Source organism: Salmo salar, chromosome 11, assembly GCF_965601325.2.
Source record: "Salmo salar chromosome 11, fSalSal1, whole genome shotgun sequence".
NCBI lineage: Eukaryota > Metazoa > Chordata > Actinopteri > Salmoniformes > Salmonidae > Salmo > Salmo salar.
Genome location: NC_138301.1, coordinates 6,218,956 through 6,236,551, shown reverse-complemented (window position 1 = coordinate 6,236,551; position 17,596 = coordinate 6,218,956). Strand labels below are relative to the sequence as shown.

At 39.6% G+C, this 17,596-nt stretch overlaps 1 protein-coding gene across 1 annotated transcript in view; it reads left to right on the top strand.

The window, feature by feature from the left end:
* The window catches only part of LOC106561901 (low-density lipoprotein receptor-related protein 4-like), a 278,722-nt gene that overhangs the window by 21,598 nt on the left and 239,528 nt on the right, over positions 1-17,596 (top strand).

Here is a 17,596-nt window from a genome sequence, read left to right as displayed (position 1 = left end):
TATGTTGGCTCATGAATGTGAGGAGAGTTGTTTGTAGCTGATACACCCTAGCAGTTTATAAAGAATTTAGCTAGTCTCGTTCTTTCTACATAACAGTATTCTCCCTTGAAAGCAGTATCTCGAGTTTCCCAGCCGTAGCCTGCCTAGGCTATATGCCTGTGCTCGAAATCAACAAAGGTAAGCATAAAGTTATTGTTTTCAAATATGTATTATTGGCACTGGCAGCTAAACTTATCAACACTAAATAGACACTTAACTGTACATGTCACAATTCCAGACATAACAATGCACAAACAGCCTATTTATTGACAATTTATCTTCTCACTTTATCAGCTTTGCTTTGCGTAGATGCGAGAAAGAAATTGCTTTCTGATTTGAAATGCATGCCGGAGTTGATGGCCTTGACGCTTGCGGCCCGTCTGTTTTCTCTCGTTCACTACCGTGCATTCTAATTCCAGCATGTTCATGCGCGTAAAAAACAGACGCTTTTCGTTTTATCTGGGCTTTAAGCTTATTGAAGAGCAATGATACTATCAAGAGCAGTGTGCTGGTTTCTTATTTTTTTCTCAATTTATTCAACTGTTACCATGCACCTGCAAAGGAGATAGATGTGCGAGTGCCTTTTGAATTTTGGCTTTAGGCTACATCCCATATCGGACTGGACCAGGTTTCCCCAAATGCATCTTAAGGCTAATAAGTTCATTGTTAGAACCTTCGTAGGATCATCATTTAATCTGTTTCCCAAAACCATAGTTACTAAAGTTGCACATGAAAATGCTTGTTATTTACCGACTTCCTCAGACTACTCGTAGAACAGCTAAGTGCGTCGTTAGATGTGTTTTTTCCCTACTTCATCACTTTATAAATAGAAGATCTCCGCTAAATATAGAATCAAGATGTTCATCTGTCTCTCTGTGACCACCGATAACTTCACAATGAAGTTGACACCAAATACAAAATTGTTAATGTCTTTGCAATTGTTACAAACAATCGAAGGATGAAAAGATGCTTCAAATAAACATCGAGATGACTGCATTCAAATATATACAATACCGTTCAAAGGTTTGAGGTCACTTAGAATTTCTTGTTTATGAAAGAAAAGCATTTTTTTTGTCCATTAAAATAACATCAAATTGATCAGAAATACAGTGTAGACATTGTTAATATTGTAGCTGGAAACTGAAGATTTTTTATGGAATATCTACATAGACGTACAGAGGCCCATTATCAGCAACCAACACTCCTGTGTTCCAATGGCACGTTGTGTTAGCTAATCCAAGTTTATCATTTTAAAAGGCTAAATGATCATTGGAAAACCCTTTTGCAATAATGTTAACACAGCCAAAAACTGTTGTTCTGATTAAAGCAGCAATAAAACTGAGCTTCTTTAGACAAGTTGAGTATCTGGAGCATCAGCATTTGTGGGTTCGATTACAGGCTCAAAATGGCCAGAAACAAAGAACTTTCTTCTGAAACTCTTCAGTCTATTCGTGTTCTGAGAAATTAAGGCTATTCCATGTGAGAAATTGCCAAAAAACTGAAGATCTCGTACAACGCTGTGTACTACTCCCTTCACAGCGCAAACTGGCTCCTACCAAAATAGAAAGAGGAGTGGGAGGCCCCGGTGCACAACTGAGCAAGAGGACTAAGTGAAGAAGCGACTCCGGGATGCTGGCCTTATAGGCAGAGTTGCAAAGAAAAAGCCATATCTCAGACTGGACAATACAAATAAAAGATTAAGAATGGGCAAAAGAACACAGACACTGGACAGAGGAACTCTGCCTAGAAGGCCAGCATCCCGGATCGCCTCTTCACTGTTGACGTTGAGACTGGTGTTTTGCGGGTACTATTTAATGAAGGTGCCAGTTGAGGAATTGTGAGGCATCTGTTTCTCAAACTAGACACTAATGTACAGTTGAAGTCAGAAGTTTACATACACCTTAGCCAAATACAGATAAAATCAGTTTTTCACAATTCCTGACATTTAATCCTAGTAAAAATTCCCTGTCTTAGGTCAGTTAGGATCACCACTTTATTTTAATGTGAAATGTCAGAATAATAGTAGAATGATTTATTTCAGCTTTTATTTCTTTCATCACATTCCCAGTGGGTAGGAAGATTACATACACATTCTGAAGGCCCTAAAGATCGATGTTTTACAACGTTTGACATGTTTGAACGAATGTTAATTTATTTATTTTTTTACTTTTCTTCGTGACATTTTTGCCGTGCTTCCTACATTTGGAGCAGCTGAACTGAACGCGCGAACAACATGGAGTTATTTGGACATAAATTATGGAGTTTATCGAACAAAACAACATTTGTTGTGGACCTCGGATTCCTGGAAATGCCTTCTGATGAAGATCAGCAAAGGTAAGTGAATATTTCTAATGCTATTTAGGATTTTAGATGACTCCAAAATGGCGGCTATCTGTATGGCGAAGTGTGTATTTTTCTGAGCACAGTACTCAGATTATTGCAAAGATTATTGCCTTCCCAGTAAAGTTCTTTTGAAATCTTTCACAGCGTTAGCATAAAGGACATGTTCAGCTATAATTATTTGAATGACAGTTTAATATTTTATCAACGTTTGACGAGTATTTTTGTAAATTGTAGTGCTGATTCACCGAGGGAAAATATATTCTGAACGTCACGCGCCAATGTAAAATGCTGTTTTTAGATATAAATATGAACTTTATCGAGCAAAAAATGCATGTATTGTGTAACATGATGTCCTAGGAGTGTCATCTGATGAAGATCATCAAAGGTTAGTGCTGCATTTAGCTGTGCTGCATTTAGCTTTCTGTGACATATATGCAGGATTGGAAAATGGCTGCGTGGTTATTTTTGTCTATGTACTCCTAACATAATCTAATGTTTTGTTTTCGCTGTAAAGTATTTTTGAAATCGGACAACGTGGTTCGATTCAGGCGAAGTGTGTCTATAAAATGGTGTAAAATAGTCCTATGTTTGAGAAAATTGAAATTATTAGATTTGTGGTTTTGAATCTGGCGCTCTGATTTTTCACTGGCTATTGTCAAACTCAATCCCGCTAATGGGATCGGGTTGTCGTAAGAAGTTAACCAAAAATGTGTGGAGTGGTTGAAAAACAAGTTAATGACTCCAACCTAAGTGTATATAACCTTCCGACTTCAACTGCACTTGTTCTCTTGCTCAGTTGTGCACCGGAGCCTCCCACTCCTCTTTCTATTCTGGTAAGAGCCAGTTTGCGCTGTTCTGGGAAGGGAGTAGTACACCACGTTGTACGAGATCTTCAGTTTCTTGGCAATTTCTTGCATGGAATAGCCTTCATTTCTCAGAAAAAGATTAGACTGAAATGTTTCTGGCCATTTTGAGCCTGTTATCGAACCCATAAATGCTAATGCTTCAGATACTCAACTAGTCTAAAGAAGACCAGTTTTTTTGCTTCTTTAATTAGAACAACATTTTTAAGCTCTGCTAACGTAATTGCAAAAGGGTTTTCTAATGATCAATCAGCCTTTTGAAGTTATAAACTTGGATTAACTAACACAACGTGACATAGGAACACAGGAGTGATGGTTGCTGATAATGGGCCTATGTAGATATTCCATTTTAAAAAAAATCTGCTGTTTCCAGCTACAGTAGTCATTTACAACATTAACAATGTCTACACTGTATTTCTGATCAATTTGGTGTTATTTTAATGAACAAAATTATTTGCATTTCTTTAAAAAACAAGGACATTTCTAAGAGACCACAAACTTTTGAATGGTAGTGTAAGTAGCTTACCTACAGGATAGGCCTATATATTTAAATTATATTGAAATCAATTTCATGATCATTCAATTGAGTTTTTTGTGGCTGTCTATATTTTTGTCTCAATATATTTCATGGTGTAGCCAAACATGTGCGCTATGATGCGCCAAATCTTGATTTAGTGCATTATTATAGGGTAAGCAAAGAATAAGCCTTCTCAATATTTGCAGCCATACAATATATCATCAGATGTAGACCTTACAGTAAAATGCTTACTTAGTGTATGTAAACTTCTGACCCACTGGAATTGTGATACAGTGAATTTTAAGTAAAATAATCTGTCTGTAAACAATTGTTGGAACCAAAAATGCAGTTACAAAAAATATGGATAAGAATAAGAAATAAAAAAGTAACAAGTAATTAAAGAGCAGCATTAAAATAACAATAGCGAGACTATATACAGGGGCGGTACCGGTATAGTCAATGTGCGGGGGCACCGAATAATTCTAATGCTAAAATAAGATTTGAAATGAGAAAGCTAATCCGAGAGCAGTGCTGCTTTCGATCCTATCAGTATTAACACATGCCTCAATGATGCGCTTAGCGAGCATACTCTCCGCGTGGTGTTTTCCATTGGCTGTAAGATGCATCGTTGAATCACTCGTAAGTATCAAGGCGAGACCCAAATGCAGACACAGGAGGCAGGTGGTTGGAGTATTACAATATTTAGTTATCCAATAGGGGAATGCAAGAGAATGGTCGTGGACAGGCTAAAGGGTCAAACCAGTTCAGAGCTCAAAAGGTACCGAAAGGCAGGCAGAATCAAGGTCTGGCCAGGCAGGATGATCAGGCAGGCAGGAAAGAAAGAAAGAAATCCAGAGTCAGGCAGGGGTCAAAACCTAGAGGACTATGAAAAAGAGAAGAGCAAAAGGAGTACAGGAAAACCACGCTGGTTGACTAGACTAACATACAAGTCGAACTGGCACAGAGAGACAGGAAACACAGGGATAAATACACTGGGGGAAACAAGCGACACCTGGAGGGGGTGGAGACAATAATGAGGACAGGTGAAACTGATCAGGGTGTGACAGTAAGCCTAAATTCCATCACGATCAGGAAAACGGGCCCTGGAAAGCTACTACAATTATGATAAGAAAGAAAACTGAATAATACAATTTCGCATTTTGATACCTGTATTTCTTATTCTTTCAGCTGTGAACTATGCTTTCTTTATATCTTGTGGTTTTATTTGCACACACAAAACAGTGGGGATATGTTTCTCTTTATGCAGTGATTGAGGCTGTGTCCACAGCAGTTTGCATGCATGTTATGCATGCATGTTACCTTCCCGCTTTGTGTCGCTTTTGTTTAGCTGTAAAAACTACTCATGTTGGCTTTCCCACAGACACGGTTGGAAAGGGTTTTAATAATGGATCTTAATTCCAGGTTTTCAGAGTCGCATGAGTGTGTCTGATATTCTCTCTGCGCGTGTGTGTGTGTGTGTGTGTGTGTGTGTGTGTGTGTGTGTGTGTGTGTGTGTGTGTGTGTGTGTGTGTGTGTGTGTGTGTGTGTGTGAGAGTGAGTGAGAGACCTGGGTTTAAATACTATTTAGGATACATTAAATTACTTTCTAAGACATTTCGAAGTAAGTCTTGAGATGTTTTTCTTTGAAAATACAAGTAGTTGGAATGTTGTTGGAAATATTGGAAATATTTGGAAAAACATTTAAATTCTCTTGCATTTGAACCCAGGTCTGTTTGACATTATGTATTTGGATACAAGTATTTGAAAAAACTTTCAAATATTACAAATAGAAGTAGTTGATTTGGCCACATTATTTGAAAATAGTCAAATACACAGAAATAACAATACAAAAAAAAAATACTATGTATTTGCACCCAGGTATCGTGTTTGTGTGTGCACACTCCCTGCTGGTCTAGCTGGTTAGGTTGGTGCAGTCCTGGGTTTAGCTTTCACTTTGGGAAAGTAGAATGGGGTATATGATACCCCCTGTGTGCTTTCTCCTTTTTCTCTGCTAAGGGGATGGAATTGCACCCACATTTTACATTTACATTTTAGTCATTTAGCAGACGCTCTTATCCAGAGCGACTTACAGTAGTGAATGCATACATTTCATACATTTTTTTCCTGTGCACCCCAGAGGTAGTAGAAAGGTGGCCTATGATTATACAATTCAGAGAGCTATACAGCACACCCCCTTCCCTATGCTTCCCTCCTGCCCCAGGGGCCATGTTCCTTCTCCTGATTTTGAGGTTGAGGGCAAGGGTGGGGAGGGGAGAGGGGTGTAGATTACACCCCCAGACTGCTGCACATTGTGTGTATTAATGCCTCCCCCCCATAAACCCTCTCCCATTCCTCCACCTTCCCATAAATAACCAGAGTTTCCTGCGATGCCTTGCTCCCTCTCTGTGAGGCTGAGTCTCTTCTTCTGTGGTGTCTGGTTTCGGTACACACCACTGCACAACACCCGCCCCTGGGCGTATTTCAATTACTACCCCTTGCAGGGGCAGTCTAGAAACACGTGTCACATATGTCCCCCTTTTGGAGGACGCAAGCAAACAGCCAGACACCACTCTCAGACAGAAATACAGGCTAGCCCTGGTCACTACAAATGAGCTATTGGAATATTGTCTTTATTAGCTTAACAGCTAACTCCAACTGTGGATATCAAGCACTGCCCTATATTGTAGTTTTGGCCTGGCCTGCGTGGGTGAATGAGATGCGTGGATAGACAGAGTGTAGAAGAGACAACGAGAAGAGAGGCTTGGATAGGAGAGGAGAGCTGAGTAGACTCTGTCTGAAAACAACCCAGACCGGAACCTCCGAGTTCACTTGGGTGGCCAGAGACTGAGAGAGAGGGAGAGACACACATGCGAGGTAACTGAATTCTGGAGGAGCTTCATTTCTCTGTCTCTGATTTAGAGGCAATGCATGAGAGTTGGATGATGCACTTCTTTCCTTTCTTTTTTTCTCTTCAGTGGTGTCTCTCTCCCACGGCGGTATGGCACAGAAAATGTAATTATTGTCCATACATTATGCATGTCGGATGAAGACATCTGTGTGAAACGATAGGGACATTGGCATATTGTTGCGGTAAAAGGCGTCTCTGCAATGAATCACATTGGTTCTATCAGTCAAAATGAAAACCCTCAATTTAACACACATCAATACTGGCAGAATGTACATTTATATTAACATACAATATATTCACCTTATAATTCTAGTATTAACTTTCCCATCACGATTATAATTACAGATCAGTATCTCAATGCATTCTTAGCCTAAAGTCTAAATCAGTCAAAATCAATTTCGGGCACAGTTGACCAACCCCCTCCCTTTCCCGGCACTCAATCTTCTGACATTTCTTCATTTTTCTTCTTCAGATAGCTTCACAGTTCAAAATAGATGGCCCATGACAATGTCCCAATTTCAATTTCTCACCTGAACCCCACCAACACCACCTATTATGTCTTGTCCATTTGCCCACCAGTACCATCAACATGAGAAGTTTTGGAATGGATCTCTCCATGCTCACTCCATGTGGACTTCGGTTTCACTCCTGAGAGAAAAGACATGAGAGAAAAGGCAGTCGATAACTTCAACTGGATGCTGTACACCAGTTGCTGGCTCTGACAGGTCTCTTGATAGAAATGGTGCAGGACAGTGCCGTATTGAACACCATCTCTTCAGCCGGCTAGAAGGGGTTTTGAGGTCCACACCGTTTGGTCAAATTATCCCTTCCATGCATTTAGATACCAACTGTAGTCATCTCCATAATCTGGAGAAAGGACAGATCAGAACAACAGTTTAGTTTAGTTCAGTTCACTTCTGATTCAGGAAATCCAGACAAGCATTCAAGAAATCCAAACAAATGATTTACTGTATGACAAATTATTACGATTACCAATATTCCCAATGCAAATCTCTAAAACACATGTCAAAGAGAATAACACATTCTGTTGAAACTATTTTTCAAATTGGTTTATACTCCCTTATCACACTGTCAACCTCATCGCAGAGTCACAGGGTCAGGAAGTTATCCCAATCATCCAGCAGACCCAATCTGGTGAGATTTGTATCAAAGCAAAACAAACATCAACGCAACAATACACTCCTTCATATATCACTCGATACATCCCTACATATCACTCAACGTGTGTAAATTTCAATCCAAAAACCTCAAAAGACTGGTAATTCCCCCATTTTGACAGGACTCACCATGTGATGCAATGTGTAAAAACAACACTGCAAATCAAATTCAAATTACTAACCTTAATAATTCCATAAAAAATATTTGTACTCAACTTCATAGTAAAAATAGTCTAGAGACAAGTCTATCCTTCTCGTGATCTGAATCACACATAACTATAAACTTCTCTGTAATTATCAGTATCACAAATTACCTTAAATTCATCATCCAATGTCTCTTGGTGTTCAAATCAAATTTATATAGCCCTTCTTACATCAGCTGATATCTCAAAGTGCTGTACAGAAACCCAGCCTAAAACCCCAAACAGCAAGCAATGCAGGTGTAGAAGCACGGTGGCTAGGAGGGTGATCAAACCACACTAGAAAGTCAGGTCAGAGGTCATTCAAACCCTTCAAATAAGTATTCCTTACTATATTAGACCAATTCATGAAAAACAGTCAAACATTTCGTATCCCAGGTTTCCAGTTTCTTATCAAAATTAACGTGTTCAATTAAACTCAGAAAATAAAAACTTCTGGAAATTCCATGTGTGTGCCCCTTTACAATACATCTCTTCTAACCCATGAAAAACCCAATAAAACCAAATGAAATAACATTTTGTTAGTGTCTAGTTTGCTAACTCTTAAGCAGTCCAAACAATTCAAATTTGAAATTATTACTTTCCAATTAACTTACTTTCCTTTGTTACCTTCACTAGTCTTCACCTCCGTTTCCCTTAACTCAGAAAGCTCTCTACAATCTCAACCATACTCTACCTCTGTCTTTCTGCTACCTGTCTTTCCATCTAATGTTACTATACCAGGTGAACAATTCATTTTTTTCAATTATAGTCTTGAACAATTTTTTAAATTTAATTATTGTCAAAACAAACAACTTCTGTTCACAGGGAGGCCACTTTAATTACTCGTGACCACTCCTTCCTTTTGTAAATTCAATAAATCTATTTTAGAATAAAATGAAAAAGTGTCGGACGGAAAAAATCCCATAAGATTTTAGACGGTCATATAATGCTTTTAACCTTATCTCTATCAAATAATCCATAAAAACCAATCTGAACCTTTCAGAATACTTTTTGCACTCCTTACGTATGGGTATGCAATGTTGTATATTATTATTATTATTATTTCCATTAACAAATCTCCAGTAATCGATTATACGCACATACAGTTTCAAGTTTTTCTCAAATGTGACTCACCACCTGGATTCGGTCTAATGTAGCAATATTTGAATTTCTGTTTTTTACATTGGATAAAAGTAAAGTATCAGAGCTACAAAATGGTATATCATACACTGCCTTTGGAGGAAACAATGGGAAAGTAATTCTGCTTTGAAAGTTGATCAACTTGTAAACTCACTTTTGAGAAAACAGTCTTTCAATGTTTCTTTGTCTACATTAAGCATTGTTTACACCCTCTTAAACCTTAGCCCCACCCATCTCTTTAAGGGTTGATCCGAGCGTTCTGTACTAACTTGCCAGCTACTTCCAGACATCTGAGAGAGAACAGCTCACTGAACATTACTCACCTTAGCAGAGCTGGTTAGGCTGTTATGTTATCCAGAGCGTTGGTGACAGCAACTGTGCAGATTATCCATTCGTAAATTCAGAGCGTTTCGCATTCAGAGCGCACACTGGACGCGCTGGCCAATAAGTAGGGTTGATCCGAAAGCTCTGACCTCACAACGACAGTCAAGTACCCACGCTAACTGGCTAACATTGGCTAACTACTTCCAGACACATAGTGAGAAACACCCCATTTTGACCAATTTACTGGTTAGGCTGTTTTCATGTTATCCAGAGCGTTGGCGACGTATGTTTGTTGTTGAATGCTGTCCAACGCCGAAACTGAAACCTGTCGAACACTGAAACCTGAACTAAAGACCTCGGTGTAAAAGCTGACAGTGTTTTTTTAAGCTTTTATTTTATTTTGAATCCTGCTGCTCTGTTGGGCTAAATTGCTGTGAGTGCTTCTATCTGTCCCGGAATCCTGACAGATTCCGTATAGGGGAAGAGACACGAGAGCCCAGCTAGCCTAGCTGGCTCGGTGGTCTCAAATGGAGGCCACTATTGAACATTTCCAGCGTTGCAGGAGCTGTGTTTACTTTGCTTTGTTCCGGGACAATGTGGACCGCGCTGACTTTCAATGTAGCAACTGTTTGCTTGTGGAGGACATGCTGTGAAATAGTCATATGTTTGAAAAATTGAAGTTTTTGTATTTTTGAGGAATTTGTAATTCGCGCCACGCCTATCATTGGATATTGGAGCAGGTGTTCCGCTAGCGGAACGTCTAGATGTAAGAGGTTAAGCCTACTAGAAAGTGTGTGCCTTCAGGCCTGGAGGGAAGCTAAAGTCATTCCGTTTGACCAGATACAATGCTATTTCACAGTAAACAAATTGACAACAGAATTTCAGCATGCTTATAGGGAAGGACAATCAACAAAGACATTACTTGACTGAATGGCTGAGAGAAATTGATGATAAAATGATTGTGGGGGCTGTCTTGTTAGACTTCGGTGCAGCTGTTGACATTATCGATCATAGTCTGCTGCTGGAAAAACTGATGCGTTCTCCCCTGTTATAATGTGGATAAAGAGTTACTTGCCTAACAGAACACAGAGGGTGTTCTTTAATGGAAGCCTCTCAAATATAATCCAGTTAGAATCAGGAATTCCCCAGGGTAGCTGTTTATGCCCCTTGCTTTTTTCTATTTTTACTAACGACATGCCACTGTCTTTGAGTAAAGCCTGTGTAACATGCGTCATATAAAGGGGACCAATGTGCAGCGTGTTGAGTGCTCATCTTGAAGTTTAATGAAAAAATTGAACACTTTACAAAAATAAACAAAATGACACCCGACAGTTCTGTCAGGTACTTGAACGAAACAGAAAACAACTACCCACACAAACCAAGGGAAAAAGGCTGCCTAAGTATGGCTTCCAATCAGAGACAATGATAGACAGCTGCCTCTGATTGGAAACCATACCCGGCCAAAACAAACACATAGAATGCCCACCCCCATCACACCCTGACCTAACTAAATAGAGAAAAAACAGCTCTCTTAGGTCAGAGTGTGACAGCCTGAGTGTCTGTGTAGGTGGATGACTCAACACTATACAGCTACTACAGTGACTGAAATGACTGCCATACTCAACAAAGAGCTGCAGTTAGTTTCAGAGTGGGTGGCAAGGAATGAGTTAGCCCTAAATATTTCTAAAACTAAAAGCATTGTATTTGGAACAAAACACTCACTAAACCCTAAACCTCAACTAAATCTTGTAATAAATAATGTGGAAATTGGACAAGTTGAGATGACTAAACTGCTTGGAGTAACCCTAGATTGTAAACTGTCATGGTCAACACATGTTGATGCAGTAGTAGCTAAGATGGGGAGAAGTCTGTCTATAATAAGCAACGCTCTGCCTTCTTTACAACACTATCAACAAGGCAGGTCCTACAGGCCCTAGTTTTGTCACACCTTGACTAATGTTCAGTTGTGTGGTCAGGTGCCACAAAAAAGGACTTATGAAAATTGCTATTGGCTCAGAAGAGGGCAGCACGGCTGGCCCTTGGATGTACACAGAGAGCTAATATTAATAATATGCATGTCAATCTCTCCTGGCTGAAAGTGGAGGAGAGATTGACTTCATCACTACTTTTATTTATGTTGAATGCACCGAGTGAGCTGTCTGTCTAAACTACTGGCACACAGCTCAGACACCCATGCATACCCCACAAGACATGCCACAAGAGGTCTCTTCACAGTCCCCAAGTCCAGAACAGACTATGGGAGGTACACAGTACTACATAGAGCCACGACTACATGTAACATCAAGTAACTGACACAAGCAGTAAATTCGATAAAAAAAAACAGATTAAAAACACCTTATGGAACAGCGGGGACTGTGAAGCAACACAAACATTGGCACAGACACATGCACACACACACACACGTTAACATACACACTATACATACACATGGATTTAGTACTGTAGATATGTGGTAGTGGTGGAGTAGGGGCCTGAGGGCACACAGTGTGTTGTGAAATCTGTGAATGTATTGTAATGTTTTTAAAATGGTATAAACTGCCTTAATTTTGCTGGACCCCAGGAAGAGTAACTGCTGTTTTGGCAGCAGCTAATGGGGATTCATAATAAGTACATATACAAACTGTGCTGCTGGCAACAATTGCGTTACGCTCTGTTGCCGATGTTTACTGACACCGGACATATTCAACGGGTGTTGAGCGTTCAAAAATTAATCAGTTATTCTGCTCTCTGGCACACTAAGACGTGAGTCTTTTGATAAGAAATGTAGCTTGATAGCTAGCTAGCTAGGTAAACAATGAATCCCAACGCTTGATGTAACGTTAGTTAGCTAACAGTACACTTTAATTTGAAATGAAAATACTTTGTCAAAATTACAGCTTGCTAGACTATCTTACCCGTGGTCTGAAATCGGAGTAGATAGCCAGAGGGAATTTACCAGCTAGTACGTCTATCAACAGTTGCAGTGACATTCTATTGAAATGGATACTTGCATAGTAGAGTCTTTTGTTAAGACATGTAGCTTGCTAGCTAAACAATGGACCATAATCACATCTCGTGTAAGCTCACACGTCACACCACTTTCTCTCAAAATTAGAAAACGTTTAATATCTGAAGCTTGCTATCTTACCTGTATACATCTTTGTGCATCGATGCGTCTCCCTGTCAAGAATGCCATGCCACGGTTGCCCTTAGTTTGAAGATATAATCCGGAGACAGGTGTTTCCTCCATCTCTTTAGCTATCATACTCTAATTCCACTGATTTCAAAACTTGATCCTACAGAAAGTGGAGAGCCACACTTATGCAGCTCCACTACACAGTTCACATGTTCAAGAATTCATTTCTGCCAAAAAACGCATTTAGATAAAAAAATGGTTTTACTTTACAACTGCTCTCCTGTGAAGTCATGACTTGCGACATACGCCTAGTTTCCTGAATCGGGTCACATATATTAAAAAAATTTTTTACTTTAAAACTGCTCTCCTGTGAAGTCATGACTTGCGACATACGCCTACTTTCCTGAGTCGGGTCATATATATCTTCATTAATTAACCACTTCTTCATGTGTGTTTCCAATGACTCTCCATCCATTCACTCCAAGTGGAACCCAGACTCTTCCCTATGGGAATAATGCTCCACATGTATCCTCAACGGTTCCCTATACTTCCAAAAATTATAGATTTACAGCAACTTTATTAAAATAACATCTAGCACTTAATACCACGCCGTGATATTCTATGATGGGCAGTGTTGAACGTAACCCCAAGATAACACTACATATCGAAACTTATTTTCCAAATTTAAATCATCAAATCAGCTTACATTTCTATATCTTATTATCCAAACTTCAGATGAACCCTTATTTCCACACTCACACAACTCTCATTCACATTCACACAGTACTGTTCCCAAAACATACTTAATCAATTTGTTGTTTTGGACAATATTTTTATAGCCTGCAGAAATATTTTCTAATTTCTATCTCGGGGTTAGATCCTGAGAACGCAACTCATACATTTACGTCTTACAATACTAATCCATGGTACCGGATCTCATAACCTTAAAACGGCAGTAACTTCAGGATTTATTTCTAAAATGGTGTTTGGTCTTAAACAATTACAGGTGCACCTTTACTATATTATACTATATCATTATAATGCATTCTCTAATGCATTCTCTAATATTTCTACAGCACTTTTTAACCCACACAGGGTTTTTGCTTTGAAATCTTAAACTAGTTCACACAGATTCTAGTTTCATCCAGTTCACACATATTCTGGATGTTAACTACAGATGACAGCTCCATCATAACTCCATTGTAAAACAATTGTAATTGTTTCCAATAAATGTCAGTCTCACCCTATTTATCTGTGTTCGGAACAAAATAACCAACCACCTGACACCCTCCTTCAGATCTTAGGCAGGTCCCTGGCTTCTCCTTCATTGGAGCGCGGGTTTCCCTTGAGCCAGTTGGTATGGCCCCAGTGCACGGTTAAACCCAGGTCCTCAGGAGCCATCAGCAGATGGACTTTGGTGTCCCATATGGGTCGCCAAATATTGTGGTAGAATATTCTAATCAAGTGAGAGAGACTTTGTCATTTCTTTAAAAGTCATCTTTGTTCAATATCGATGAATTATTGCAGTAATGAAACCAGTCAGCCCAACAGTCTTGACTGCTGGGCCGAGTAGCCTAACTGAAAATTAACAAACATATATTATATAGGACCTTCAAATGCTTAGTCAGGCTCATTCCACCCTCAGATAAGCTACCTTGGTCCATCTCCTGGTTATCTGCACAGGATGTTATTTTACCCCCAACCCTGCTTAGTTTCCCAGATGCCAGGAAGATGAGACAATGAGAGATTGTTCTAAACTCCTCCAGGCTATCTCTATCTCGGGTCACACACACCACACCTTGTCTATGGAATGCCAGCTTTTAGGTTTTTATCACCAAGTTATTGTCAGCTCAAGCTATATCTAGCAAAACCCATTTTTCTTGACCATACGCCCAGACTAACTGCAGGAGTCTAGAGTGGAAACCATCTCTTCACAGAAACACAGAATTAACAAATAGGAAGACATTTCTGTTCTGTTTAAGTATTAGTTGCTAATGATAAGTATCAAATAAATCAGGTAAATGCACAGTTTTTCTATCACAGGGGTGAAACAAAGAGGAGGTACACAACATTGGGTATGTAGGACTGACCCTAAGCCTAGAGGTTTCCAGAGGCCTATGTGTGTGCATGGATGATAGAAAGGATTGGTTAGCCTGTTAGGGCTAGGGGGCAGTATTTACACCGCCGGATAAAAAACGTACCCGATTTAATCTGGTTACCACTCCTACCCAGTAACTAGAATATGCATATACTTATTACATATGGATAGAAACACCCTAAAGTTTCTAAAACTGTTTGAATGGTGTCTGTGAGTATAACAGAACTCATTTGGCAGGCAAAAAACTGAGAAGGTTTCATGCAGGAAGTGGCCTGTCTGACAAGATGTCGTTCTTCTTGTCTCTGTTTATTGAAGAGTGAGGATCTTAGCTGTCCCGTGACACTTCCTACGGCTGCCATAGGGTCTCAGAAGGCGGTAAAAAGCTGAATCGTGGCTTTGCAGGCTCTGGCTGAAAAAAAGTAGCGCGTTTGGGTAGTGGCTGGTTACAGTACTGTGAGACTCAGGCTCGTGCCCGCGTCGACCGAAAGCTTTGTTTACTTTCCTCTGTTTAGCTAAATGGACATTCCCGGTCGGAATATTATCGCTTTTTTACGAGAAAAATGGCATAAAAATGGATTTTAAACAGCGGTTGACATGCTTCGAAGTACGGTAATGGAATATTTAGATTTTTTTGGTCACGAATTGCGCCATGCGCTCGACCCTGATTTACCATTTCAGATAGTGTCTGGGACGCACGAACAAAACGCCGCTATTCGGATATAACGATGGATTATTTTGGACCAAACCAACATTTGTTATTGAAGTAGCAGTCCTGGGAGTGCATTCTGACGAAGACAACAAAAGGTAATCCAACTTTTATAATAGTAAATGTGATATTGGTGAGTGCTAAACTTGCCGGGTGTCTAAATAGCTAGCCCGTGATGCCTGGGCTATGTACTTAGAATATTGCAAAATGTGCTTTCACCAAAAAGCTATTTTAAAATCGGACATATCGAGTGCATAGAGGAGTTCTGTATCTATAATTCTTAAAATAATTGTTATGCTTTTTGTGAACGTTTATAGTGAGTAATTTAGTAAATTGTTAGCGAATTCCCCGGAAGTTTGCGGGGAATTTGCTAGTTCTGAACGTCACATGCTAATGTAAAAAGCTGGTTTTTGATATAAATATGAACTTGATTGAACAAAACATGCATGTATTGTATAACATAATGTCCTAGGGTTGTCATCTGATGAAGATCATCAAAGTTTAGTGCTGCATTTAGCTGTCTTCTGGGTTTTTGTGACATTATATGCTAGCTTGAAAAATGGGTGTCTGATTATTTCTGGCTGGGTACTCTGCTGACATAATCTAATGTTTTGCTTTCGTTGTAAAGCCTTTTTGAAATCGGACAGTGTGGTTAGATTAACGAGAGTCTTGTCTTTAAATAGCTGTAAAATAGTCATATGTTTGAGAAATTGAAGTAATAGCATTTCAAAGGTTTTGAAAATCGCGCCACAGGATTCAACTGGCTGTTACGTAGGTGGGACGAATTCGTCCCGCCGGTCCCATAGAGGTTAGAGAAAGTTAAGTCCAGAATTAATATATTAATTGAAATATACAAAAACAACAAAACAAATACCACATGCAACAAATTCAAACAATTTACTGAGTTACAGTTCATATAAGGAAATCAGTCAATTGAAACAAATTCATTAGGCCCTAATCTATGGAATTCACATGACTAGGAATACAGATACGCATCTGTTGGTTAGAGATACCTTACAAAAGAATGGGCCTCACAATGGACCTCAGGATCACGTCGTCGTATTTTTGTGCATTCAAACTGTCAATCGATAAAATGCAATTGTGTTCGTTGTCCGTAGCTTATGACTGCCCGTACCACAACGCCACGATCACCGTACTGCCAAATTCTCTAAAATGATGTTGGAGGTGGTGTATGGTAGAGAAATGAACATTAAATTCTCTGCCAACAGCTCTGGGGGACATTCCTGCAGTCAGGACAAAACTGCACATGTCCCCAGCACACCGTGCACCTCTGTAATAATCATGCTGTTTAATCAGGTTCTTGATTAAGCTTTAATCACCTGTTAGGTGTATGGATTATCTGGCTAAGTAGAAATGCTCACTTACAGGGATGTAAACTAATTTGTGCATCAAACTTGAGAGAAATAAGCTTTTTGTGCGTTTGGAACATTTTTGGGATCTATTATTTCAGCTCATAAAACATGGGACTAACACTTTACATGTTGCGTTTATATTTTTATATTTATATTCAGTGTAAATGAGACAGCTCTGCTCTCGCTCTGTCTTTCTGTCTCTCTTTTTCCTTCTCTCTCCTATTTCGCACACAAACATGAGATGGCGCAACAGGCTGATCAGTGACTTGCAGATCTTGTCTCAGTGGGGGCAGGGATGGTTCATCCTGTGCTTTGCGGCATGCTCTCTTTCCGTCTGTCAGTTCTCTTCTTTCGGCCTCAGAGTTGAGTTCCGTTGATGATTTTGGACCTCCATGAAAATCTGTCAGGAGCATGGATTTCCCAGTTATTTTGATTCAAATGGCATTTCTTAGGGTCCCGAGTGGCGCTGCGGTCTAAAGCACTGCATTGCAGTGCTAGAGGCGTCACTACAGACACGCGTTCGAATTGGTCACAAGAGTGCCAGTGAAAATGTTTTACCTGGTCACGTTAGTTTTATTTTATTCAAACATTAATGTGCAATTGACCAAAAATTAACCAACTTTCTGAAGAGGCAACAACGGCACGGGAATGCCTCTGTCTGTGTGTGTCAGGGCTCGACATACAGAGGAGGTTTTGGAAACCGTCCGGGCCAGTTGATCATCCCCATCAGTGGCCTAATTGGGCCAGTGAAAAAAATATTGTAGCCTAATAATTTTTTATCTAGGCTAT